The 10,095-nt window shown below is 55.0% G+C and overlaps 1 protein-coding gene across 17 annotated transcripts in view; it reads right to left on the minus strand.

Annotated features, from left to right (window-relative positions):
- Window positions 1-4,303, minus strand: part of LOC126992370 (uncharacterized) — a 49,752-nt gene extending 45,449 nt beyond the window's left edge. For 12 of the 17 annotated variants that reach the window (XM_050851203.1, XM_050851198.1, XM_050851098.1 and 9 more), the window contains exon 1: window positions 4,195-4,302. The gene's annotated coding sequence lies outside the window, so the exon portion shown is untranslated. Of the gene's footprint in view, window positions 1-4,194 lie in introns of all 17 variants that reach the window. The other 5 variants (XM_050851096.1, XM_050851155.1, XM_050851121.1 and 2 more) reach the window with 5 other exon arrangements.
- Between the last annotated feature and the right edge of the window lie 5,792 nt (window positions 4,304-10,095).

The following is a 10,095-nucleotide window of genomic DNA, read 5'->3' on the forward strand; positions in this document are numbered from 1 at the left end:
CGGTCCCTCATACCTGTCCCGGGGATGGGAAGGTGACAGGGCGGCTTGTCCATACCCCAGTCCTGCGTATGGGGATGGGGACGGGTAGGGAATGGGCAAGGCTAACACTATGGCCGCCAGTCCCGTGTATGGGGATGGGGACGGGTTGGGAATGGGCAAGGCTAACACTATGGCCGCCAGTCCCGTGTATGGGGATGGGGACGGGTAGGGAATGGGCAAGGCTAACACTATGGCCGCCAGTCCCGTGTATGGGGATGGGGACGGGTAGGGAATGGGCAAGGCTAACACTATGGCCACCAGTCCCGTGTATGGGGATGGGGACGGGTAGGGAATGGGCAAGGCTAACACTATGGCCGCCAGTCCCGTGTATGGGGATGGGGACGGGTTGGGAATGGGCAAGGAATGGGCAAGGCTAACACTATGGCCGCCAGTCCGTGTATGGGGATGGGGACGGTAGGGAATGGGCAAGGCTAACACTATGGCAGCCAGTCCTGTGTATGGGGAGGGGGAGGGGTTGGGAATGGGCAAGGCTAACACTATGGCTCCCAGTCCCGTGTATGGGGATGGGTTGGGAATGGGCAAGGCTAACACTATGGCCGCCAGTCCCGTGTATGGGGATGGGGACGGGTAGGGAATGGGCAAGGCTAACACTATGGCAGCCAGTCCCGTGTATGGGAATGGGGACGGGTAGGGAATGGGCAAGGCTAACACTATGGCCCCCAGTCCCGTGTATGGGAATGGGGACGGGTAGGGAATGGGCAAGGCTAACACTATGGCAGCCAGTCCTGTGTATGGGGATGGGGACGGGTTGGGAATGGGCAAGGCTAACACTATGGCCGCCAGTCCCGTGTATGGGGATGGGGACGGGTTGGGAATGGGCAAGGCTAATACTATGGCCGCCAGTCCCGTGTATGGGGATGGGGACGGGTTGGGAATGGGCAAGGCTAACACTATGGCCGCCAGTCCCGTGTATGGGGATGGGGACGGTTGGGAATGGAGTCCCTGTAGTATGGGGGGGGGACGGGTAGGGAATGGGCAAGAATGGGCAAGGCTAACACTATGGCCGCCAGTCAATGGGCAAGGCTAACACTATGGCCACCAGTCCCGTGTATGGGGATGGGGACGGGTAGGGAATGGGCAAGGCTAACACTATGGCCGCCAGTCCCGTGTATGGGGATGGGGACGGGTAGGGAATGGGCAAGGCTAACACTATGGCCACCAGTCCCGTGTATGGGGATGGGGACGGGTAGGGAATGGGCAAGGCTAACACTATGGCACACGCAGGGCTGGCGGGACCACACATTGCACTGGATCTGGGTCTGGATACATGATGCGCAGGGCACCCGTACAGGTGCATAACACGCATAGTTGTTGGCTGTTGGGGGGACGGGGGAGCCGGGTGTGCAGGGGAGGGAAGTGAATCAAGTGTAATTGTTAGTGTTGGTGTGTTGTGGTGACAAGTGATTGTGTATTTGTTTTCTGAATGAGTCTATTGTATCGCAGTCTAAAATCTGATGAGGGAGGTTGTTCCAGTCACGTATGGTGCGTGGAAAGTATGAGTGTGTGTGAACTGATTCTAAATCTGAATTGTGGAGAGTGTAGGTGTGATGGATGAGGTTGTGCGCTCTGGTGAATCTTAATAGTTTGCATTTGTCTGGTCGGAAGTGCATCTGCCAGGTGCGCTCCCACCGCTCGAGGGCGTCCAAGTCGTTTTGTAGTAGTCTGCAGTGGTCAGTAGTCTTTACTGCTCTAAACAGTAAACTATCGTCGGCAAATAGTCTAGTGGAAGAGTTAGGCGTTCACAGTGAAAGAACGTTAATGTACAGGAGGAAAAGGAGGGGACCTAGAACGGTGCCTTGTGGGACACCTGAAGAAACAGGGACAGTGTCAGATGAAGATCCGTCAAGAACAACACTGTAACGAGGGTAGAACAAACGCCAGGGTCCCGTAGTCTGTATAATGTTCCCAAACAGGCTTTGATCTGCAATCAGCGACTTAAGATACACAAATACCACAAATACATATACGCATAGAACTAAGAGTCAAACCATAGCTATTATTAATCCGAATCACAACACCACAAATGGATAATAAATGCCCAGGGGATATCGTTAATAACAATCAGCAACACAGGATTAAATGCACAGGGCTAACTGGCAAACCATAGAGCTATTATTAACCCAAATCACAACACAGTAAATCGATAATAAGTGCCCAGGGGAGAACGTTCATAACAATCAGTAACACAGGATTAAGTGGGGAAATTACATTGTAAAGTTGGTACAATATTAAACAATTAATAATTAACACTAGGAACAAACACTGCATGGATATACTACTCACAACACTGGCTCCTCTTGTAAGTTTCTACCTTATAGGTACAATTGCATAACAACCGTGTAGGCCACCCGGTGGCCCACCCACCTGGTCCGCTCGGGGTGAACTCCGCTGTGTGAAACACACACCACCTGAATCCTGGGGCGGCTGCTCGTGAACTGAGCGGTTCACCCCGACACCTGACGTGGTAAGCTTCTCCACACACAAGAGACATACAGAATGCGCAATACAATTCCCAGAGTTTAAATACGTTAATAAAAGATATATCACATGGTGATACAAACACGTTGAGTCCTGTTAGTAAGAAATGCAGTGATCCAGTGAAGAATAGGTCCTGAAATACCGTAGTATTTCAATTTTAATGTCAGTCTTTTGTGCGGAACTTTGTCGAAGGCTTTGGCAAAATCTAAAACAATAGTGTCAACTTGTTTAATGTCACGTCGGTCAAGTAGCCACGTAATGTCGTGATATGTAGTAATGAGTTGCGATTCACATGAGCGTTTAGGTCGAAAGCCGTGTTGCGAGTTGGTAAGGATGTTGTTTGTGTCAAGGTGATTCATTATGTGTTTGTGTATTATGTGTTCAAAAATTTTACATGGAATCGATGTTAGTTAGATGGGGCGATAATTGGCTGGGTCAGTCCGGTCACCTGTCTTGAATAAAGGATTAATATTTGCCAAAAGCCAGTCAGAGTGTAATGAGGTGGATGACAGTGATTGGGTGAATATGGCCTGAAGGATGGGGGCAAAGGATTTAGGGATGAAGGCGGGAATGTTGTCGGGGCCAGTGGATTTGGTTGTGTCGAGTCCTTCTAGTAATTTCTGTATTCCGTTAGTCGTGATGTCAAGGGGGGGTATCAGGGAGAAAGGGCTGTGTGGCATGTTTGGTGTCAGGTTGTGTTCTTGTGTGTGCACCGATTGGAACTGTGTGTTGAGTATTTGTGCTTTGTGTTGTGGGCTGATTACTAATGTGTTAGTGTTGTCTTTAAGTGATGTAATTGTGTTAGTGTCATGTTTGAGCGTCTTAAAGAACCTGAAAAAGTTTCTTTTGTTATTTCTTACATTGTCTGCAGGATAAGTTGCTATGTGTTTGCGTTCCGCTACTTTTATGTTTTTGGCAAATGTCTTTTGGTGGTTTTTGTAGGCGGTCCAATTATCTGTTGTGTTGTAAGTCTGCGCGCGTCTGTAGAGTCTTTGTTTCTGGCGATGTTGTCTGCGTAGATCCCTGGAAAACCAGGGGAGTGTGTACCTACTAGAGAGTGTATTTTGTGGTATGTGTCTGTTCATTGAGGCGTGTATGGTGTGTTTCAAGTTGTTCCAGTTGGTGGAAGGAAGTCTTTTGTGTGGGTCAGTCGCAAAAAAGTCAGTGCTGAAGGCAGTTAGGTCTTGTTTGATCATGTCTGAGTCAGCCCTTGAAAAAAGGAAAATCTGTCTGGGTCTCTGTTTATGTCTAATCGGTCGGAGGTCAGCGTCAACGATGAGTATGTCATGGTCACTAAGTCCTGGAACAACCTGAGTGTTTGTTATGTTAAGAATGTTGTTGGTGAGAAAAAGGTCGAGTGTGTGTGCTGTGGTCAGAGGGCCACCGTGGCCAGCGGGGCGTGTTACAGTATGTGTTCGTGTTGGCTGGAGTACTGTTTGTGAGAGAGGAAATGTATTTATGATGTCAATAAATGTGTCGTGTAGTTGGCGTCTGTTTGTGTGGGGAATAATGGGGTTGGGGGCGTCAGCGTCGGGAGGGTCAAATGGGGAAATTGCAGTCGTCACCTCTCACAACACACACCGTTGTCCGTCACTCCCTTCCCACACACACCACAGTCATCCACACCCGTCCCTGCAGAAGCTGTAAGGTGCTCACCAACAACACTGCAGCAGGGCAGACGGAGTTCCTAAACAATCTCGGAGCCGCTCACACACACGTCTGTTCTCTCTGCCCGCCCGTGGTCTTGATCTTGATGTCACAGGTGGCTTGAGATTTCCCCCGGCCAGGCCTTTGTATCGGCAGCTCCTGTGAAAGAAAAAACAAAACATACAGAAAATCGGTGTTCAGCTACTCGGGGCAAGGTGTCATTGCCTACATCTTGCACGCCACATGCTCTCCAGGAACCCTTTCATCGCCTCAATCACTCGTCCACTCGTCTCTCCACTCAGCCCCAGCAGCAGCACCTTCCACTCCCTTACCGTCCTCCCATTCACTCCACGTCCCATCTCACTCAGAATTAAACACATGCATCATCTTCGTTCCCTCCCTGTCATACTTCTTACATTCCAGCACTACATGCTGCACAGTCTCGTCCACACCCCTGTCACACATCTGGCACAACTTGCTGCGGGACTCAGACCATCTATCCTTGTATTCACATCCAGACACTGCGCTCTAGCAAGGAAAAGATCACCTCCCAGGCTTCCCTCATACCACACCTCACACTTTGGGGCCTCTTTCTCCCTGTACCAGTCAAGGGTTTCCTTTCTTTTCATCTCATTCTTCCACCTGCTCAATCCCTCATCTTTAACTGCCATATCTATCATATTCTTCCACTTTCTTACATCCCACTCAAACCCCTCTCCATTTCTGTTTGTTATTCTCCATTCAAACACATTCTGCCTATCTTCAAGGGGTCGGTACACCCACCTACTTAGCGCAACATTCCTGTCTATCATCGCAGTCGCCCACATTTATTCGCCCATTTGCCATCTCTTATATTCCACAAGTATACTGTTACGAATGTGCTGTATGTGAATGATTGTATGTGTAATGTGATGAAATTGTAGCATGATGCAATGTTAGCTCAGCATGGTGCAACTCTACTTGTTGGGACAAGAGAGACAGGAGGGGGCCCGGGGCCGCCGGGCCGCCGGGCAGGAAGTGCTGAGTCGAGCAGTGGGGGAGCAAGGGTGGCTGAGGAGTTGTAGGAGAGAAGACGCGTGTCTGGGCTTGAGAGAGTGTTCAGCTGAGTGCTCCGCTCGCGAGCTGTGTGCATCCGTGTGTGCGTGTCTGCCGTGCCCCTGTACTGTGCCTGATTAACTAGCTGTTCTGTGCCCTTGAAAGTTGCTGTACTCTGTACTGTGTGAGGAACCTGTCATTAAACTAGAACTTAGTGTTGAACGTGTATCCTTTGTGCCCTGCCTCGTTCTCTCCTCCCCTCGGTGTGCGGTGTGGGCCGCTGTGAGTGACTGGTGCCCGTGTGGCTGTTCTGTTGGGGATCACGCCGCCTGCCTGCCCGTGGATGGTTGTGGTAGGGGGTGGCGTAACATTTGGTGTCAAAGGAGTGGGGATAAGTGAACAGTGAAGCGCGCCGAGTGTCATGGCGTCCCCCAGTGATCGCCGTGAGGGTGAGGAGACGGGCAAGGCCGAGGCTGACGTGGGTGAGGTGAAGCCGGGCCAGATGGACTTGTTCGCTGCCATGTTGGCCAGTCTGAGGCAGGAATTGGATCAGAGAACAGAGAGGGCAGAACAGAGGGCAGACGAGAGGGCACGCCATCTTGCCGAGGTCCTCCAGAGCAGTCTCTCGTCCCTGAAGGAGGAAACCCAGCAGTACACTGACAAGGCCTGCGACAGCGTTAGGAGTGAACTGCTGGGAGAGGTGCAGACTCTGAAAGGCGAGGTCCAGGGCCTGAGGGAGGAGGTGGAGGCGGAGAGGCAGCGGCGAGAGTTGGCAACGTCACGCGGGGAGGAACAAGAAGCGTCATGTGTGCTGGCGGCGGGTGCACGGGTGGCGGACTGGCGGGGCTCCGCGTGGGGCCCCTGGCAAGGGCCCCTGAAGCCTGGTGGCGTCGTGGCGGAGCCGGTGGAGGCTGCAGGAGGCTGGGGAGCCGTCGAAGCCGCTCCTTTGGGTCCAGCTGGTGCTGGAGTCGGACCCATTAACCCTGCCTCGTTGCCTCTCTCACCGCCTCCCTCTCCGCCATGCCGGCCGGCTTGCAGCCCACGTGGTCCGCCCGCTCCTCTCTGCGGCCCCTCGGCCTCACCGTGCTCAGGGAGGCTTAAGCCAGCGGAGCACGACGGGAAGTTGGCATGGGAGGCCCAGTTCAAGATGCCAGCTGCTGCCCAGAGCTGGGGCGAGGATGAGAAGGCGCTGCTGCTGACGACAGCGCTACGGGGCCCAGTGGAGGCTCGTATCGGCGTAGGCAGCGCTGTGGAGCGCCGGCCGATGGACGTCGCCGATCGAGACGAGCCGTGCGTGCTGGGCCTCGACTACCTGCCGCAGGGCGAGGCCTGTGCCGACCTTGGACGGGAGCTGGAGAGGCTGCGCGGACAGGCGCCTTTGCTCCCGAAGGTCGGCTGTGCAGAGGTAGTCGCGGCGGAGCGACTGCACCTTGCCCCGGGGACGGAGGCTAGGGTCCTGTGTTGCCGGTCGGACGCGATGCCAGCGGAAGGCACGGTGGAGTCCACGGAGGGCCTGCAGCTGCCTGGTGGTGTGGCAGCCGGACGGAGTCTCGAAGGAGCGGGGGAGGAGTCAGTCACGGTGCTGGTGGCTAACTCCTCCGACGAGGCTCGGAAAGTACCCGCTGGTGCCAAGCTGGGCACCTGTGAAGAGGTGGAGCAACAAGAGGAGGCGTCGGGGAGTGCGGAGTCGGCCGCTGTGAGGCCGCTGCCCGACTTCCTGGAGGATTCGGCGCACCGGAGCGCCGCTAACCTGACGGAGGCGCAGACGAAGGTGCGCCACACCCTGGCTCGGTGCGCGGACGTGTTCAGCGGGGGTGGAGTGGACCTGCTGGGCTGCACGGGGTTGGCGAAGCACAACATCAGCACGGGAAATAGTGTGCCCACCAGGAGCCCGCCCCGACGTGTCGTGCCGGTCAGGCGGGAGGAACTGCAGCGCGCCGTCAACGAGCTGGCGGCGCAGGGGGTGATGGAGCGGACAGACAGTCCGTGGCCCTCAGCAGTCGTTCTGGATATGAAGAAGAACGGCACGCAGCACTTCTGTGCGGACTGCCGGGCGCTGAGGGACGAGACTGGCGAGGACTCTCACCCCCTGCCGTGGACCGACGACGCGCTGACGAGGGCCTTGGAGTTCGGGGCATTGACGACGATCAGCGGCCTAGCGGCGGCCGCCCCGCCCTGCCATGACTTCCGGGGCCGGATGGCGAAGGTGAAGATGAAGGCAGCGTCGATGAAGGCGAGCCCGGAGGGCTTCCGTGGCTCGTGCGGGGGCTGTGGCAAGAGGGGGTATAGGTGCAGTCGGTGCCTGGGGGAGCGAAGGACGCGTTCCCTTGACCGGCCAAGCCCCGATGCCCACCAGCCTCGCTGCAAGGACTGTGGCCAGTCAGGCCACCGCTTGAGTGCCTGTCCCAGGCCCAGGGACGCGGCGCGGGCGTGAAGCGCGGACGGGCTGGAGAAGGGAGCCGACTTCCAGCCGTCTCCCGCCCTCGGGCCCCGCCTTGAGTAAGCTGCCGCCGCCCGACCAGCGTGTTGCCAGTGGGAGGCTTAGCGGTTGTAGCCACGACGCGTGACAGTGGACACCGGGGGCTGAGGAGTCCTCGGCGCGGCCTGACCCGGGGTAGTGTGTGCTGCTGGAGGGGCCAGTGGAGGCTCGTATCGGCGTAGGCAGCGCTGTGGAGCGCCGGCCGATGGACGTCGCCGATCGAGACGAGCCGTGCTTGCTGGGCCTCGACTACCTGACGCAGGCCAGTAAGGCTCGTGGTGGCCTCGGACGGGAGCTGGAGAGGGTGACCGGAATGGTGCCCTTTGCTTCCAGGAGGTTTTCGAGCATGGCTGCGTGGGGAGGTAGTCACGGCTGGGCGAGGGCACCTTGCCCCGAGGGTGGAGGCCAGGAGCCGGTGTCGACTGTCCCGAGCGTCACGTGGAGTGGATGGTGTGGAAGAGCCCACTGAGGACTGGCGGCTGGTCGGCGGCGTGGCTGACAGGCGGAGCCCCTTGGGGGCGCGAGAAGAGACTGTGGAGGACAGACTGATTTATGTGTATTGCATGTATTTTTCTGTGTTCAGTGTTCGGCCGGGAGCTCAGGCTACCGGTGGATTTGGCCACGGGGCGGCCTCCCGACGTGAGCTTGCCCACCGTCACCTCTGGCTTAGCAGCGGCACTGCAGGAAAGCCTGGCTGAGGTGCACCGACGCGTACGGGGCAAGCTCAAGGTGGCAGGCCAGGCCATGAAGGAGACATACGACCGGCGAAGGACGTGAGCCCCAGTAGCAGCGAAGGGGACGTGTCAGAGGTCGACCACGGGGCGAACGAGAACAGGGGCGGTGCGGGCGAAGCGGCAGATGTCAGTGACGACCCTGAGCAAGTACTTGGGGCCGACGACGCCGCTCTGGGTGCCACCGCCTGCCTGCCGCCGCCCGCATCCCAGCGGCGCCCTCGGCGAGAGAGGCGTCGGCCGGGATGGTTAAGAGACTTTAGTGGTGTCCCAGGGGACTGATTAGTTTGATTTATTTCATGTGTTTTGTTTGTTGAATGTTGGGGCAGCCGGGTCGACTGCCTTCTGAAGGGGGAGATAGTGTTACGAATGTGCTGTATGTGAATGATTGTATGTGTAATGTGATGAAATTGTAGCATGATGCAATGTTAGCTCAGCATGGTGCAACTCTACTTGTTGGGACAAGAGAGACAGGAGGGGGCCCGGGGCCGCCGGGCCGCCGGGCAGGAAGTGCTGAGTCGAGCAGTGGGGGAGCAAGGGTGGCTGAGGAGTTGTAGGGGAGAAGACGCGTGTCTGGGCTTGAGAGAGTGTTCAGCTGAGTGCTCCGCTCGCGAGCTGTGTGCATCCGTGTGTGCGTGTCTGCCGTGCCCCTGTACTGTGCCTGATTAACTAGCTGTTCTGTGCCCTTGAAAGTTGCTGTACTCTGTACTGTGTGAGGAACCTGTCATTAAACTAGAACTTAGTGTTGAACGTGTATCCTTTGTGCCCTGCCTCGTTCTCTCCTCCCCTCGGTGTGCGGTGTGGGCCGCTGTGAGTGACTGGTGCCCGTGTGGCTGTTCTGTTGGGGATCACGCCGCCTGCCTGCCCGTGGATGGTTGTGGTAGGGGGTGGCGTAACAATACTTTTCTTGCTAATCTTGTATCCTCCATTCGCTCCAGTCTCACTTTATATCTCAAGGTTGCCTTCACTAATCCTTCCCTAAAAGTGCTCCATCCCATGTCACCCCAAACCCTAGAAAGGTAACCCTGTTTAGCGGTGGCTCTGAAGGTAACCCAACCGGACCCCCTCTGTAAATCACCAAAAATAACATATGCATACCTGTATCCTGTAGAGTTAATGCTATTCAATATTAAGAATATGATGTTAGGAATAGACTGAAACTATGTTTGAAGCAAAAATGTACTTTATTATTGTTATAAAAAATTTAAAATATATTATTTGTGAAAATTTACTACAAAAACGATAATTTGGTAAAAAGAATATATAAAAATAATTAAGTGTAGATCGATGGGCGTCGGGACATGGAAATCCTGGAAGTTGGTGTCTTCCTCTCTACAAACCACCCGACAGCTAGCATATCCACAGGCAACAATCAGAGGTGTGTTCTGCAAAAAATGAAAATGTGCAATTGCAAAATAAACAAAATTTATACAAATATATTATAAACGTAACCTCTAACTTATCCAAACCTATTCTCACCTATAGAATGTCTTTGCAGCTCTCACACGCCATAGTCATGTGACGTGGACAGGTGTGATTCTTGCAGATGCCACAGACACTCCGGACCTTCGTCTGCGACCTTGAATAGGGGCATAGAGCACACCTCTTGTTCTTACGAGGGCCTTCCTCCTCCTCCTCTTCTGCTGGAGCTGGTGGCTGAAGGTC

Source organism: Eriocheir sinensis, chromosome 7, assembly GCF_024679095.1.
Source record: "Eriocheir sinensis breed Jianghai 21 chromosome 7, ASM2467909v1, whole genome shotgun sequence".
Classification (NCBI taxonomy): Eukaryota; Metazoa; Arthropoda; class Malacostraca; order Decapoda; family Varunidae; genus Eriocheir; species Eriocheir sinensis.